Source organism: Athene noctua, chromosome 12, assembly GCF_965140245.1.
Source record: "Athene noctua chromosome 12, bAthNoc1.hap1.1, whole genome shotgun sequence".
Taxonomy (NCBI): domain Eukaryota; kingdom Metazoa; phylum Chordata; class Aves; order Strigiformes; family Strigidae; genus Athene; species Athene noctua.
Window position 1 is genome coordinate 20,176,363 of NC_134048.1, and position 16,246 is coordinate 20,192,608.

The 16,246-nt window shown below is 39.0% G+C and overlaps 1 protein-coding gene across 1 annotated transcript in view; it reads left to right on the forward strand.

The window, feature by feature from the left end:
• Positions 1 to 4,080: 4,080 nt before the first annotated feature.
• Positions 4,081 to 16,246, forward strand: part of TRPC7 (transient receptor potential cation channel subfamily C member 7) — a 114,941-nt gene continuing 102,775 nt past the window's right edge. Inside the window, exon 1 of the mRNA XM_074915688.1 lies at positions 4,081 to 4,120. The gene's annotated coding sequence lies outside the window, so the exon portion shown is untranslated. The remainder of the gene's footprint in view (positions 4,121 to 16,246) is intronic.

Sequence of the window (16,246 nt, forward strand, 5' to 3'; positions counted from 1 at the left end):
ATACAACACCCAAGAGCGCCAAGGCTAGGAAAAATTGCATATTGTGAACAGGAGAGCAATTCGTGCATTAACTTTAGTTTCCTCATGCTATGAGATATTTAAACAAATAGCAAGCTTCGAGTATCTGAGTAATCCTGCAGTATTGGTAAATACTTAAGAAAATCTTTTCACTGATGCAGAAAAACCCGGAGTTTTTTAAAAATTAAATATGCATTTTTCTTTACGTATACGTTGTGGCTCATTAATTCCTCTCCTTACTTGCAGACCATAACAGGGATGACATTTTGATTATCAGATGCTGCCTTGTGACAAGAAATTGCAAATTCTCCCCCAAATGCATTACTCTGTGGTGCAGAAAGGCTGAGAGAGCTGAGACTGAAGAGGAATTGCAGAAATTACTCACCTTGAACATTTCAGTGCGACACTGGAATGCTCATGATGAAGGGATATATTGAATATTCCTGGGGGAAAAAAGTTTAGAATGGGGTTATTCTTCATAACTTACATCATCTCACATATTTCTTTTGCTTATTCTGCACAAGCCATGATTTCACCATTGCTACCTGGGTATAAGGAACATAGAGATATTTTTCCCAGACTAATTAATTGAATTTTAATTTTTATACTGAAATTTTCTGAGTTACTCATGGGGTTTTCCTGATGGGATTTAGTCATGTAGTTCCTGTTAAATTACAAGGTAAGTCCCCAAAGTCACTGGATGAATTTCAGAACCCCAGACTTGACTCTCTAACGTCAATAATGACTTCACTCAATTGCACACATCAGTTCCCCATACAGAGTGTATTTTTCTTACCTGGAAAAGGCAAATCAGATTTACTTTCCTCTATGGGCTGAATTGTAGGTGGTGGATTTGCCTCACAAGATATGACACGGCACATTGGAAAAGTGTGAACGTTGAAAGCAGTAAACAGAAGAAACTGAACAGGCTGCTGGGTTTTGGTCTTGGACATGCGTTCCCCATTCCTAAAGCCATACTGGTGCAGAAATCAAGAAGCAATTGTATGCTGTTAAAGTGAAAACATGTTTATAGCGTCTGTTTGTAGGATTTTATATGAGAAGACTTGGCCAATATGAGTAGCAACTTTTTTCAGTAGGTGAATCCAGTCACCCCAGTGGGTTCCCTTTAGTGCTGTATGAGAAGGTTAATGCAGCTTACAGAAACTCCAAATGCTTTATTAGACCCTTGCTTTGGGGAGAGGTGGGATTTTGTTTATAGTTAGCCATTGCTATAACAGACTAGGATATGCTTCCAACATTGTAACATATTTTTCTTGGATAAACTAAAGTGGCTTTTCTCAGGAAAAAATAGGCAGCAGAGCTTTCATTGACTAAAAATGCACATAATCCATTGAAGTACATTCCTATATAATTTTTTCTTTTTTTAAACTGTGGGTAAAGTCAGACAAAAGCACAATTAATATAAGTAAAGCTGTATTTATCTCCATGTAGAGGTGGAGGTATTTTCAGTGCTCACGATCTGTTTCAATGACAGTTGTTAAATTCAGACCACCATTCAGGTTGTATTCATATATTCATGCAGATCAAGACAATTTGGAGTAAATGCCATTTCCAGGCTGTTTGTTGCTTCTGTTAGAGAGTTCAACACCAGCTCAGTGATACCCCTTACTACCTTTTCTTACATGAATAGTCCCAACTGGTCTCACTGGATTGGTTGCAAGTGGCATGGGACAAAACCCCCAAGTATTTCTGGCATTGCACACCTGGCCCCATCTCTACAAAGGTCAACAGGACTTCGACACATCTCTGATACATACACGGGCAAAACTCAAACCAGGTTAATTTGTATTGTATTTGTACATTTTATTGATGTTGATACGACTAAAGGTGAATTAAAATTTGAAGAGGGATTTCCATGAATGGAATGTGCTTAATTGGTTCACAAGGAGGGGAGGAGAAACGCAACTAGAAAACCTAGAGAAGAAAATGAAAAAAAAAAAAAAATAATAAAGAAGAAAAGAAAATGAGAAAAAAATACCAAAAATCCAGTATAATGACGTCAAATGAAAACTGACTATATTAAACACCAAAATGCTAAACTCCTCACTTTGTTCATATAAAAAGTAGAGCTGAATGGGGAAAAATAATAAAAAGGTAAACCAGCATTTTTCTTTTTACATGGTTTTGCTACTCACTGTGAGAACTCGCTATCAGTCTATCTATATTTATTGATTTCATTCAAAGAGCAAAAATCTCACAGATTATGGGCAATATTATTGCATTAATACAGTCTTTTTGGGTTGGGTGTCTTAATTTATTACAATACAAAGCAATTCATTCTGCTTTATTAATGAAAGTAATTTATAGAAGCAGTGCCTAAACCTGGTCTCAGAAATTGGAGAGAATATTCTCTTTGGCTTCAACGCAGGAGGAAAAAAAGCCTTTGCAATGTTGTGCATCTGAGGAGCATAGATATTTCTGGAAAACCTTTTATTTCTCTATACAATGGGGTAAATTGAGAACACAAAGGATATGTTCAAGTTTAAATGAAAAACCAGTAGGGAAATATCAAATCAGTTGTCTAACTAGTGGATAGTATTTCTTCTAAACAATCAGTAAGCAGAATAAATGGAATAAGAACCGAATAACATAAAGTCTGCACAGAAGAGAACAGTATAACAGCATCATACAGTATTGAAGATATACTTTGCAAAGCAGCTCTGTGGGGAAATAAATGTAGGCTGAATTAAGCCAATGAAAGGTTGACTGAATACAAAGTACTGATTCTTTTATGCTGTTATGGACTAAGGAAAGTGTGTTCCAAACCCTCCTCTCTGTCTGTTTACATACATGCATTGCATCTTGAGTGCATTATACCAGAGGTGTCAGCTCTCCTGGAGTGGAATGGGACAAGCCTCACTTGGGGAAAACCTCTGTCACGGTGTTTTGTACCAGGAAATGCGACCATCCTGTGATTTGTCGGTGGCTCACATCTTTGAGTGAAAATCCTAACAAACACACCAAATTCAAGGGAGGGAAACACGGGATGTCTAAGCCTGGACTAAGAGCCCAGGATGTGTGCGTTGCACTGAGCATAGGCTAGTCTCTTCTGAACCTACCTGCTGTTGCAACAACTGATGGGAAAACTGATGGTTCTTCTATCTTTGTTCCTTTGTTGTAGTTTGGTAAATCTGTTAGTCTTGACTCTTTTCACCGTTGGCATGAATTCCAGAGGAAATACTTTTTTTTAATGCCGGACTGTTCCCTACAGCTGTCCATCGTGGTTGGTCTATCTGGGCTGTGAAATGGCTTCAACATCTCAGGAGAAACATTTCAGACTTCAAGGGCTTGACTAGAATGGAACTGGAGGGAATGAGCACCATGGTGGCAAACTTAACCAAACAACTAAAGAAGGTCTTTCCTTTGACCAACGCTACTTATCCAATAACAAACCAAACCAGTTTCACTACATTACTTGCTTGTTGCCTGAATTTTGATGCGGGGGAAAAAAGTTGCTTTCCAACATTGTGGAATTACAATAACTTGATATATTCCCCTCACCAGAATGTCATATATTCTCTCATCCTGCAATTAATCTTGTAAAAGAGCAAACAATGACATAGAATTAATCAACCACTGTGACAAAAAGATTGTGATGGAAAGATGAACCCAGCTAAAATTAATTTTTTGAGCGACAGCTTGAAGCTTAAACAAGTGGAAAACATGGTGCAAATTGTACCTAGCTTCAAGAAAGGGATTTTAATGAGAAGTGCAACTGCAGAGTAATACTAATCAGTTATAAAAACATGATCCACCTTGGACCACTGAGTGAATATCCTCCCCGTTCCTACTTTTTCCCTTCTTTTGTACAACACACCGGAGGGAAGGAAAGACTGTACTGCATCGATCACGCAGAGCAAGCCGCAGGGGTGAAGTGATGGTGCATTTGAGGGAGCCGTTGGGCGGATTTGTGCTCATGTGCAAACGACTGAGGCAATGTCCTTTGGCAAAGGCTGCGTGATTGCCCAAAATAAAAAGAGACTGAACTTTCCATGTGCGCTCTCTTCCTTACTGGACGTAAGATAAATAGAAAGTGTCCTGTGAGCTACCTTTACCTCTGCTGCACGCTGACAGCTGTCAGGTAAGGAGAGAAACCTTGGGAAGGATCGTGCGGGCATCATTCTGCAGCTGCAGACAGGACAGGCGTCAGGGAAATCACAGGAATGTCAGCTGGTGTTCAGACCCTTAAGCCTTACTTTCTGGCTGTAATACAGCAGATCTTATATTTAGGGATGTTCAGCTTCACATGTTTTGTTTCTCTGGGTTTTTTGTTGTTGTTGTTGTTGTGAGTTTTTTTTTTAGAGCTGAGAAATCTTCTGCGTTCCTTATTTCCTTAAAGCTTCAGAGAAAATCAGGTAACCTTTCCCCAAAAATGCATGATTTCCTGTATTGCCAGGGTTAGTCTGATTAGTCCTCCCACACCTTACTGGCTGAAGGGAAATTAACTCTCCCTTGTTGTAGCTGAATTTTGTCTTGAATAACAAAAGGGGTGAGTAGATCCCAGCTGTTTCTCATGTTCTGCTCAACTATTGTTTAGCTGTCCTTGCCTCTGCTCGTACTTACAGAGTAACTGAAATACTGTTGATTTCATGTAATGAAACAGTATCCTTTTTTTTTTTTTTTTTTTTTTTTTTTTTCCCCAAGTGTTTTAAAAATATTACTGTAGGGTTTTTTTCCTTCCAAAGTTTAAGAGCTTGACTGACATGTTCAAGGATGCAGTTTTGTTCAAGGTAACTTCCTAACTTTTCCTTCTTTGAGGTTCAAGAGGCTGCTTCACTTGAAGTTCCTTTGTTGCTTCAGTTTTTTACAAGTGCAAAGCTAGTAAATATGGAGTTGGAGTGATGTAGTGATTCTCTTGCTTTTCCAACCTGTTTCAGGATTTGCAAAATCTCACTTTTAAACAACAAAACTTCCTAGCAGCAAGCTGTCTTCTTTATCTAAGTTTTGTGTTTGTTAGATTTATTCCTTGAAAGAATACTTGAAAAAAGTACAATGAAACAGAATAGTTTTAAAACTCTGTAGGAATAATGAAGTACTCTGCTGTGATAAAATAAGATTGATTGGCTCAGAGAAGGCTTGCTGTATGTCTCACTGTCTCAGATGGAAGGGGCATCTTCAGCTGGATAATGATTAGGCATTTTTCTGTGATTCCATAGAACAGAAAAAAATGTACTAAAAATGGACCTCTATATGGAGGTGAAGATAAACGCCTGAGATGTGCATGAGATACATATTAGCAGTGAATATATTGAATCTTAGCCTCCTGTTTTTCCTTCCTGTTCCAAGTCCTAAGGACTCTAAAACTGGAGATAATTTAGTGGATAACAAAACAAAATGTGACATATGGAGTGAGAGGGCTGGCTCCCATGCAACACCATACCGAAGCTAGTGAGCTTTTACTGACTTCAAAAGAGGTCCCTCTTGGGTACTGTTAGCGGAACAGGGTTTGTAATCAGCTCTGTGCATCTGCAGCGTACTCCCTTCACTTCTCGACATATTCTTGCTTCCACTGCATCTTTGAGACCTTTTTTGAGTGATGTTTCATACTTATAATTAAGTGACAAAATCTATCCCTTACCCACGTAAGGTGAGATGAGCCATTACAAAATAATATCTAAACAAATGTGTCATCATCATTGGGCTATATTCAGCTTCTGATTCTTAAATCCAGGAATTTGGGAGAAAATGAGATACAGCTAATCAATGTCCTCCTCCCTTCCCTCCCAAATGTGAGTTTCCCTATTTTAATAAATGTCACTGTAATCATATGGAAAAAATGTTTGTCAAAACAACACATATACTATGGCTGTGCAGCATGTAATGATATATAATTTTCTTTCTCTCTCTGGGAGTTGTTATTGTTTCCCTTCAAGACTCCTTTATTCCAGGCTAGTTGATTCCAATTACTTCAGATGCTCACTGAAAGTCATGTTTGCTACACCTACAGTCATTCAGCCTTTCCATTTTAATTTTAAAGAATTGTGAGAGATGAAACGATAAGTTGCAATCAACTGACTTGTACTCCTGGTTAAAGCTGGGTAAAATGGAATGGTTACTTCTTGTGTCTGCCAAGGAATATTCCAGCTGACACACCTGAACATGTGGTTATTCTTTTTCTACACTGGCATATTCCTGCCTTGTCTCTGTCACAGAAATCTTGTATCTTTTGCTGTTCTCTGTTCATGTACTGAAACTCTGAGAAGAGCATGATCTCAGCCTAACATACCTCAGTGTGTTTATGTTTTGCAAGAATTAACATCCTTTTTTCCTCATTTTCACTCTTATTTTGGTTTTATGTATATTTTGTTAACATTCTTACTTTATTTGTACTGCTTAGACTATGACAGCATAAGAAAAGCATTTTGGTAAAACACGGCAGCCCTCTTATTTTAATTGAGTGTAACTGCAGAAAAATACACTCAATTGGATGCAACTCTCTATAAACAAGGCTACCTCTAGACTATCTGGCCATAAATAATCTGGTCTGTGAGCTGCAGTAGATCATCCTTCCCCCCCATGTCTCTCCCAGGTGGAACATCTGCAGCTAAGCCCACCACACTGTGCACCAAGGTTGAACAGGAACAAAGCTGGGAGAAAACTGAACTTTTCAGGCTCTGTAATACATTGTGAATCATATGTCAGGAGAGCCGCAGAAAGGAGTAAGGCCAGTGAGACCAAAATGGAGAGATTTATGAAGTTAAAACCATAGTGAGGATGGGTTATAAAGCTTTCAGTTAAAAAAAACCCCAAAACAACCAAAATCCAACAAACCACCACCACCCCACCACCACCCCCCCCCCCCAAAAAAAAACCAAAAAAACCCAAAACAAACCAACCACAAACCACCAAAAAAACCCCAAAACAAAACCAAACAGCAGAAATAATTTATGTAACTTCTGGAATGGAGAATAAATATTAGGGTAACTAAAATTTGAGTTCAATTTCTACATTCAAGCTTCTCTCTGGTTTGTAAAATCACTTTACAGCACAAAAGAGCAACAGTTGTGATTATAATTTTTCTGTGACTGTAGGTTCCACCTGCTGTATTGATTTATCTGTCTCTTCCTTCTACTGGGTTCTGCTCCCATGATTTTATCTTTTTTTAATAAAAAGATGTCATCGATTAAAAATTCTTATCTTTGCTGATTATTTCTGCAAACACCTCTCAGAATTATATTCCAGGTTTACTTTGGGGCTGTTTCAGGTTTACTTTGAAGCTGTAGTTTTTCAGACCTTTCTAGAACTCATCAATAGCCAGATGGAAGGATGTATGTGGTGCCTGGGCTCACAGCTCAGGGCAGCCATTGTAGACCTGTCCTGTTCTTCTGAAAACTCTGAGTGTTACCCCGTGTCTCAGGAATGACTGCCATCACTCAGACAATCCTCACAGTGCTGGCTCTGCTAGCACCCTTGCCAGCAAGCAGCTGTAGGAAAGGATGATCAGTACAAGATGACCAACCGACTTTGGAGAAAAATGTTAAATCGAAGTTGACTGTCCATAATCCACAAAACCTCAGGACAACGTGCAGCTGTAGAAGCCCTGTCACTCCAGCAGTGTCGGTATTTTGGAAGGAAGGAGAGAGAAAGGACTGGAAGACCCCAGAGGAGTCTGAGAAACATCTGCTGCTCCTGTCCCTTGTGGCACTGGCATATGGACCCTCATGAGTACTGGATTTTCTGGTCTGCTTTTCAACACGTATTTTAGACCTCTGGGGGTCTCCGTGCTCCGATATGCTGCAGACACCCAGCTGTGCATGTCTTCTGTAACAGATGTGCTCTCCAGATGTCCCTGGGACTTAAATAGAAGTGTATGTGGAATGACAGCCAGCTACGCTCAGCTCCAGAGGAAGAGGGTGATAAAAAGGCGGCAATGCTCCAGGACCTTGCCCTGGTGTTGGCTTCAACTCATTGTTCTCCTCCTGTCATTGAAGCAGACTGGAAGGTTCTGTGCTGACAAAGGAGAGGCTTTTCCCCACAGTGTCCATGAGAGCATAAGCACGTCCTGTTCTGCTCACCACCAAGCTATGCTAGTCCAAGTACTGTAGACTTTGAATCTAACAGCCAGTTATAGTCTGACAGGACAGTGGTTGAGTACAACATGATTCTTCAGTCGTTTCTGGTTTCCCCTCAGAATTAATTTTTGAGGTAGATTTTCTGGAGGTTAATTATATATGGAACCAAAAGAAAAATCCAAGGTAGTTTTACTTCCTAAAATGAAGAAATTCCGTGACAAGCCTTCTGTTGAAATCTGTTGTGAAGCCAGGCAAACATGCATTTATTAGTAAAAAGCAAACACAGCTTGTGTGCAGTCAGTGAAGGGTCAACAAACCAGTTAAGCAGCTCCCCAGGCAGAATCTTGTAGATCCTTTATTTTGTGTGTAACTGTGAGTATGCAGCTGCTGCACTGCACCCAAATTCTTCCTGAAGCGACTTTTAAAGAATCCCTTGTCCAGCCTATTAGTATTAATGCCTCCTGGCCAAGTGTCTTCGGTGTATTTTTTCACCTATTTTCTGTCTCCTTTGCTCAGTACTTCTCCACCCACCCTAATCTGGTAGAGTATGGTCATGTCTTTTGCACATAGAATATAAATGTTTTGAGGATGAGAGCAGTGGAGTAGAGGAACCAGAACTGATCATTAATGGCATTCCTAGTTGTTGTCTTTCAAATGCCTTACCTCTGTTTAATTAAGAGTTTTATCTCGCTGCCCTTTTTCGCATCTGTATTATTGCTGAGATTGATATGACTACTGATATCAGTAAGGACTAAAAAAAATCATCCTTAATATTTTTTAGGAGTTCATTTTAGTGTTGCTGGAGGTCTGTACTGTGTAGCTGTAGAATCGTGCTGTGTTGCTGGCTGAATATTTAAAGTGTTTGGTGGGGTTTGGAGATTTTGGGTAACACTTATTGCCTCTTCATTGGACAATATGTTCATAGTTGGTGGACGATGCTGCAGAATAATTAAAAAAAAAACAACAAACAAACAAAGCCAACTGGCATATGTTCTTCCTGTCAAGGCAGGGAACTTAATCATGCATCATTTTTCTACATCTGTCTTGAGATCGTAGGTGCTGGTGCTTTTGAGTCGTTAGATATTTTGCTCTGTGTGGACTTCAGTAATTAGCTGAGTATGAAAGTATCCTTTGGCAAAAAGAATATGAAGTTAATACATCACTTACATTTTGGCAACACCTCATTTTGAGAACTTAACTGATTTTTATGTGTGTTCTGGCCTTCATATTAGGGGTGAGGAGCGGAAAATTTCTCATGTGTCTAGAAATTTTTCTTGGTCTTAGACCAACAAAATTCCTATATATGTATCCTGAATGAATAAGGCAGTGTTCAAGAAATAATAAATGGTAATCTCAAGCATATCTTAATTTTTGTTGTCCTTTTTTGTGTTCCTCTAACTTCTTTTTTCATAAGAACAAGTAAACTTGATTGTATTAGAATAATAGAAAAAAGATAAGAAAAAAACCCACCACACAATCCACACAGCTTGCACTCCTAGAATTCAGAATGTCAGCACTACAAACAAACTGAGGATAGATGAAGCAAGGAGCTGGGTGATTTTTTTTATTTTTTTTTTTTTAGGATGTAATTTCATGTGAGATGACCTACTTTCCTGCTGTGTCTAAATGCATCAATAGTTAAAACAAAAATACAAATGAAGAAAATATGATTCTATCCCAGAAATCATTTAGTGGAGTCACTTTGACTTCTGTTTGCTGCTTTATTTTTCATTGTTGCAAGTCCCCATGAGCCAATCTGGCCACTCCTTCTGCTGGACCGTTTTTCATGTCAGTCATCCGCTAACAGTAGCGGACTCCCATTTTAAACAGTGGGTCTTTTGTTATCAGAAATCAACTTTATCTTCACAACAGTTATCTTTTAAATTGCCATCATGGAAAGGATGGAGGGAAGAAGGTTTATTTTCCAATTTTTTCTCCAAGAGCTTGCCTTTTATGCACAAAGCCTCTGGAAGGAGAGGCATCGTTAACGCAGCATCAAAGAATCCAAAGAAAGAATAACCTTTTCTCAAAGCAGGGGTGGCTATTTAATGAACAATTCGCTTAATTTTTAGCCACCTTCTCCTTTCAGATGAAAAGCAATAGAAATACATGTCAAAGAAACCAATCATGGCAAAATCTCTGTCCAATAGGCAGAGTCTAATAGAAAGAGATGATAGTACAAAGGACTGGAAAAAGCAGCTCTTTCTTTTTCTCTCTTTTGTTGCGAGCACAAAGACAAGTGCATGGCAATCAGATGATTTTAATGAACAATCCAGTTGTTTGGCCTGGATGGTATAATTCCAGATGCAATCTATAGAAGCTGTTTGAATATGAACTGGTTCCTTTCTAAATTCTCACTCATCTGGCAGGAGCATACTGCTAGCTGTCAAGGCAGCCCTATTGCGGTGGATCTGTCTTCTCTAGAGGGTGCAGGCAAACATGTGTGAGAGAGCAGTTGCAAGAAAAAAAAAAAAAAAAAAAGGTTTTGAATGCTTTTTCATCCACACACTTTGTAGGGGTTCAGTTTTATAACAGTGTGCAGGTTTTGAGCGAGAAGTTCCATCTGCACTGAATATAACATCTGTGGTGATTATAAAAATCCCTAGGCTTTGGGAGCTAAAAATTCTACTGTGTGCAATCAAAATCATACACGAATATGAAGGCATAATGTGATCTTTTTTGTTTCACTTATTAGTTTGTTTGGGGAATGTCTGTGTGGCAGGCGCGATGTAGAAGTGGGAGACAGAAGACCACTGGTAGGAGTAATCGAGCATGATGATACAAAGAGATTAAACTGATAAGTACACAGAAAATCTTCAGTATTCAGTGAAACTATCTGCTAGAAAGATGGTTGGAGATGTCATGTGGAAAGCTGTTTTTATCAAACACATTAAAAGATCTCTTAAAATTGCAGGCAAGTTTTGAGCAAGTCAGGATTGGTGGACAGCGTTTGATGCTAATCGTTGTCCTCTTTCCCCTCACTTCTCATTACCACCATCTTTTTGATGATGCAATTGAAAAATCAGGCCTCAAGATTATTGATTTTTTCCCCAAGAGTAGCTGCCTTTCTCTCCTTTCCATCTCTTCAAAATCCAAACAAGCATATGCAAAACCTGAACATTATATTTATGTAATCTATTCATTATTTTCTCAAAGGCAAAGTATGAAAAATAACTCTCTGTATGTAGAGAAGTTGAGAGGACTTCAGTGTGTGAAGAACATCTATATTGTTGACAGTAATTATAATGTTCCTTTTTTCTCCCTAATGCTTCTATTACTTGTATTATTACTTCTTTTCTTATTAAATGAATTATGTCCCTGGAGCTTGTGAAGAGATTCAGATCTACTAACTTGACCTGGGAAGGTGAAGCAAAAATCTTGTTCATCACTTAAAACAGCTCACAGTGAAGTATGGAAATAATAACTAGTTGGAAAATCAAAGTGATTTCTATGGTTAGTATATTGTGTGTACCTTTGACTGCAACCACTAAGGGCCTATCTTGGACTCTAATGAGAAATTTGTGGTTGTATTCCTAAATCGAAAAGATTAAATGTAGGCAATAGAGGTTGTCTGGATGATTGTGCTTAATTCTCATCTACTGAAAACGCCCGATTTTCCGCACTCGGTTTCAGTAATTTCTTACTGAAGGAGCCTTTCTCTGCTGGACCTTCACATGAAGAGCACTCTAAACTTTTTAAGGTGTTGGGCTTCTCACTCTCACAGCTGACTCTATTGGCTTTGGAAAAAGCTGGCGTCTTTGCGTGTTCGTGTACTCTGTGACTATGATGTGCTGGCTTAGTTCTACAGCCTGGACCTGGTGGTGACAAGAACATCCTATGAGGTTACAGAAATGGGAAATCCTAGGAGGTTCTAGGAAGGGACTCCTAGGATATTGTTGTTAAAGGAAGTTCAGCTTTTTATTACTATTATTTTTGGGGGGAATACCTGTTTGCCTGTCTCTTTTCAATCAGGGTTCTTGTTTGACTCTTTTCTTCACTGTGAATCTTAAACATAGCATAATCCATCAAACGTGGATTTCAGTTCTCTGCCTCTAAAGATACACCCTCAAATTTCCAGCTGGTGAACTCTAGGGATCGACGTGGGACATTTTTTTGATATAGTAATCAGAAGTAATTAAAAAACAAGAGCAAAGAATAAAGCCACAACAAAACCTAGAATTAAAATACGTATTTTATCCATTTTATCTAGCCTTCTTATCAACATGACAATGCTTTGTCTAATTTGAAATTTTAATTGTGTACTATAGGTAAAGGATCAAAAGAAACTGTATGTGCATGACAGCATAGCTTTGCAGATGATGCACGACCTGCATTTCCCAGATGTGTGTAGTGCCGGGCTGACAAAGCAGCTCACGAATTCAAGATGAGCTCCTTGTATAAGAGCAATCCTTGTCCCTCAGCTCTAAACTAGACCACGTTCTCCCACCCTCCATCTCTTTTATTCTCACCCTAAGCAAATGCATTTTGTTTTTTGATTATAGAATCCAGACATATTTAATATTTTTTTTTCCAATTTATTTTATATTTTTCATATCCTGTTTCTGTAGTCCTCAGTTAAGAAAACCCTGCATTAAAGATTTTTGGTCCCTTTCCTAATGAGAGCAACAAAAGTCTATTCACTTGGCCTACTATGAACTTGCCTGGCTTTTAGGAAGGGGAAGAACTCCTAAAATCCAAAGCCATACTGATCAGTTGAGCTGAAAAAGACAACATCTGCTGACAAATGTTATAGTCTAAGCATATGAGTGCTGGATATGATGGATGCTGACAGATAGATTAGAGTAAACAAGGTAATCGGAAGATATTTGTCAGCATGATAGCGGCTGATCTTCGTATGCCAATAGGCATGACTCCTATCAAGACTTCTTAAAAGCCTTATGAGAGGAAAAAAGGGGGGGGGTGGGGGGGGTGGTGAGGATAAACAATGAGGTGATCTAGCAGATTTGGGGGGAGTTAGGTAAGGAAGAAGGATAATTAGCAAGCCGGTGATGTGTCTTTTAAAATTTGACACACAGATGATGGAGGGAGCGGTTGTGGATATTTTAGAGCTGTGTTAACTGCTCGGTGTTGGATGGGTCAGCTGGTCTGTGAAGGACCGTCAAAAAGGTAGACAATCAGCTCATGCTATCAGAGTTCGAAGCGATGAAGACAATATAACGTGAAAATATAGATGTCACAGCCACCAGTTTGTACAAGGAGAACAGTCTGTGCAGCAGAATTCGGAATAAACAAAAAAAAATTTGTAATTAAGACATGAAAATTTGAAAAAAACCTTTTAGCCTCAGGAAAGCTAGTAAAAGCTTTATTTTTTGGAAAACCTTTATTTTTGGAGATAAGATGCATAAAAATCTTTGACCTAGAAGGAGAATTGAAGGTATTACCTGGGAAGTAGGGCTGGATGGAGCTGTTGTCCACAGTGATAGGAAAAATGGAAGATTTGGGAAGATCATGGAAACTTCTGGTTTAAGCTATACCGGAGTTGAAACAGTGGATAAATAACATCAGGGGAAGAATCCATAAAGGACACATTGAGGTTTTATGAAAACAGCAATTAACTAGTTTAATTTCCCCATTCTTGGGTATTGGATCAACTTTTTTGCCTCCCACCGTGCTAGTTTGAATGCAGAGTCTGCTGCCTTGTTTCATGATCAGGAAAATATATTTCTAGTCACTGTTTTAGGAACATAACCTAAAAGCTATTTTAAACTTCTGTTATTTTTAATTTGCAGAAGCTGACTTTGGTTTGTGTACATAAAACGCAAATGTGGATAGCTCCTATTTTCTTGTTCTTTCATTCTCCCATTCTCCTCTCTTTTTCAATTCCATTGTCCTCTCTCTCCCTACTTTTACTTATGCAGAAGATTTTGCAAAGCTATTCAAACTATCTAGGACATATAACGCTATCGCCTACAAGCCATTCCAATGATATGTCTCTCTTTTAATGTAAAATAATGTGTGTGTGTTTGTCCCAAAAAAACCCCACCAGGCTGTGCAGAAAGGATCTCATGGTGTGAGAGAAGTGATGAGAAATGGATAGTAATCTTTTCACAGCTTTTTTTTTTTTTTTTTTTTTTTTTTTTTCTTTCACAGCGAACTCTGCCTCCAGCTTAGAAAGAGTTTTTGTGTCTACCTGAGCACACAGTGAGGTCTGCAAGGGGAGATCTGAAGTGCTTCTTGCTGAAGACTCATGCCATGCATTTCAGAAAGTTCAGTAGCTGAAAGCTTTGGTGTCCTTGGAAGGACCAGCTCAGTTAGCTAATGTGAAGATTATGTGTAAAGTTTGACTTTATTGCTATCTTTGCCAGGGTTGGATTGTGACTTGGAGAGCGTCTCTTTGTCCTCGTAGCCAAGCACCAAAAATACTTCAAGTAATATGTTGTACTAATACAATAATTATTCCTTAAAGAGAGAGAGATGTGTGTGATATCTTCAACATTCAGAAACACATTTAAGGGTGGGGGCTACATACTGCTGTGGCATTCTTACAATTGTCATATAGAGATGTTCTTCTAACATAAATGTTTATAAAATAATTTGGATGAGTCAGTCTTATGTTTATCTCACAGGGACTTGGACTTTTATTTTTTGGATCTGGACGCTGTCATTCAGCAATATAATTTTATAGTGTGGGTTTCTATTTCTATTTCAAGCCAGTTTTAATTTCCTTCTTGGCTATATTTAAAGGGAATCTATTACTACAGTCCATTTCCCCAGAGTAACTTGATGGATATAGCTTTTGTAACATTGCATAAATTAGAAATATTTTCTCTTTATTACTTAGTGTAGCTGTTCCATTTATTAACTTAGGTTGGAGAGAAAAAAAAAATTGGATCTGATTCTTTCACTTGCAAGTAATTTACTGTGAGTTGTTTTGCTTTATTGGATTCAGAGTTAGCTTCCAATATGGCAAGGGAAAGAATTAACGATTTAAGGAGAAACGGGTATTTTGGCATTGCATAAATATATTTATGTTTTTGCTTGGCTCTTAATTTCAGCTTTAGCTCTTGCTGTTGTATGACAACTAGAACAGTCTTGACAGAATTTCTCCTGTATTAGAGGTCTTGGAAGGGGTAAAGGAATGATGGTGTATTTTTAAATCGTAAAGGTTCCCTAAAAAGGGTAATCAGGCTAGTCTTTACTAATAAAAATACAAGCAGTACCTGCATCCAGATCTCTGAGGTCATCTGAGACACTTTGAGAGAATTTAAGACATCCCTTGTGCCTTTGCTAACTGATTCCCAGTTCTATAGCTGGGACATAGACCTGTGCTTTACATTTAGTCAGCTAACTTTGCTCAGGGGCCAAGTCCTTCTCAAAATAAGAGCAATAATACTGATATTGTTTACCTAATAATAAGATTTTTAAATATCTGGATGTCTACGTGGTCTTGTTTCTCCCTCCCTGCCTGGAGTCCCAGCAGTGGGCTGGCAGAGGTGAACAGCAGCAGCTCTTGTCTTTCATCCTTCTACCAGGATTTCCATCAGACCTTGGCTCTTCCACGCACAACTGCTCCCCCTGAGCACTTTGCAGGATGTTTTTCTGAGCCAAATACTGAGGACAGATACTTGAAACAGGATCCTCTGGATTACCAAGGTCTGGAGTCACAAATTTTCCACAGGCTTAGCCAAGCGCATTGCTTTGGCCAAAGTCCTTGGGCTCCTGTTCCCAAAGAGGTTCCCCTCTTGCCACGTTACGAGGACATGGGCAGGTGTGTGGTGCCAGCTCTACAGGGCACCATCACTGCCCCCAGCCCAAAGAGGAGCGGGGCTCCAGGCTCCTCTGCTCTCTAGTGCTGCAGCTTCCTTGGACAGCAGATCGTGTTTATGGGAGACACAAACCCTGCTGCCACCTGCTTCTTCAACTTTCTTGCAGTGATGGACCTTGAGCTGAAGTCAAGAGGGGTTTGTTGCTGACTCGACTAGAGCTTGGACCTACTCTCTTCTGATGGAGTCAAGGTATAGCTGACTGGACCATGTTAGCAAGTTTAAGTCTTTTTCTTTTTGGAAAAACTGGTGCAAGAGTGGTTAACTTCCAGTTTGGGAGCAGTGAGTTGCAAAGTCAAGCAGCATGTTTAGTAAATGACTTAAGACAGTGCCATTTTCTGTGCAAGCCCTATAATCCAGCCTGGTATCAGAGAGGAACCTCTGAACAAGGTCACTGTCTCCTTTCATATA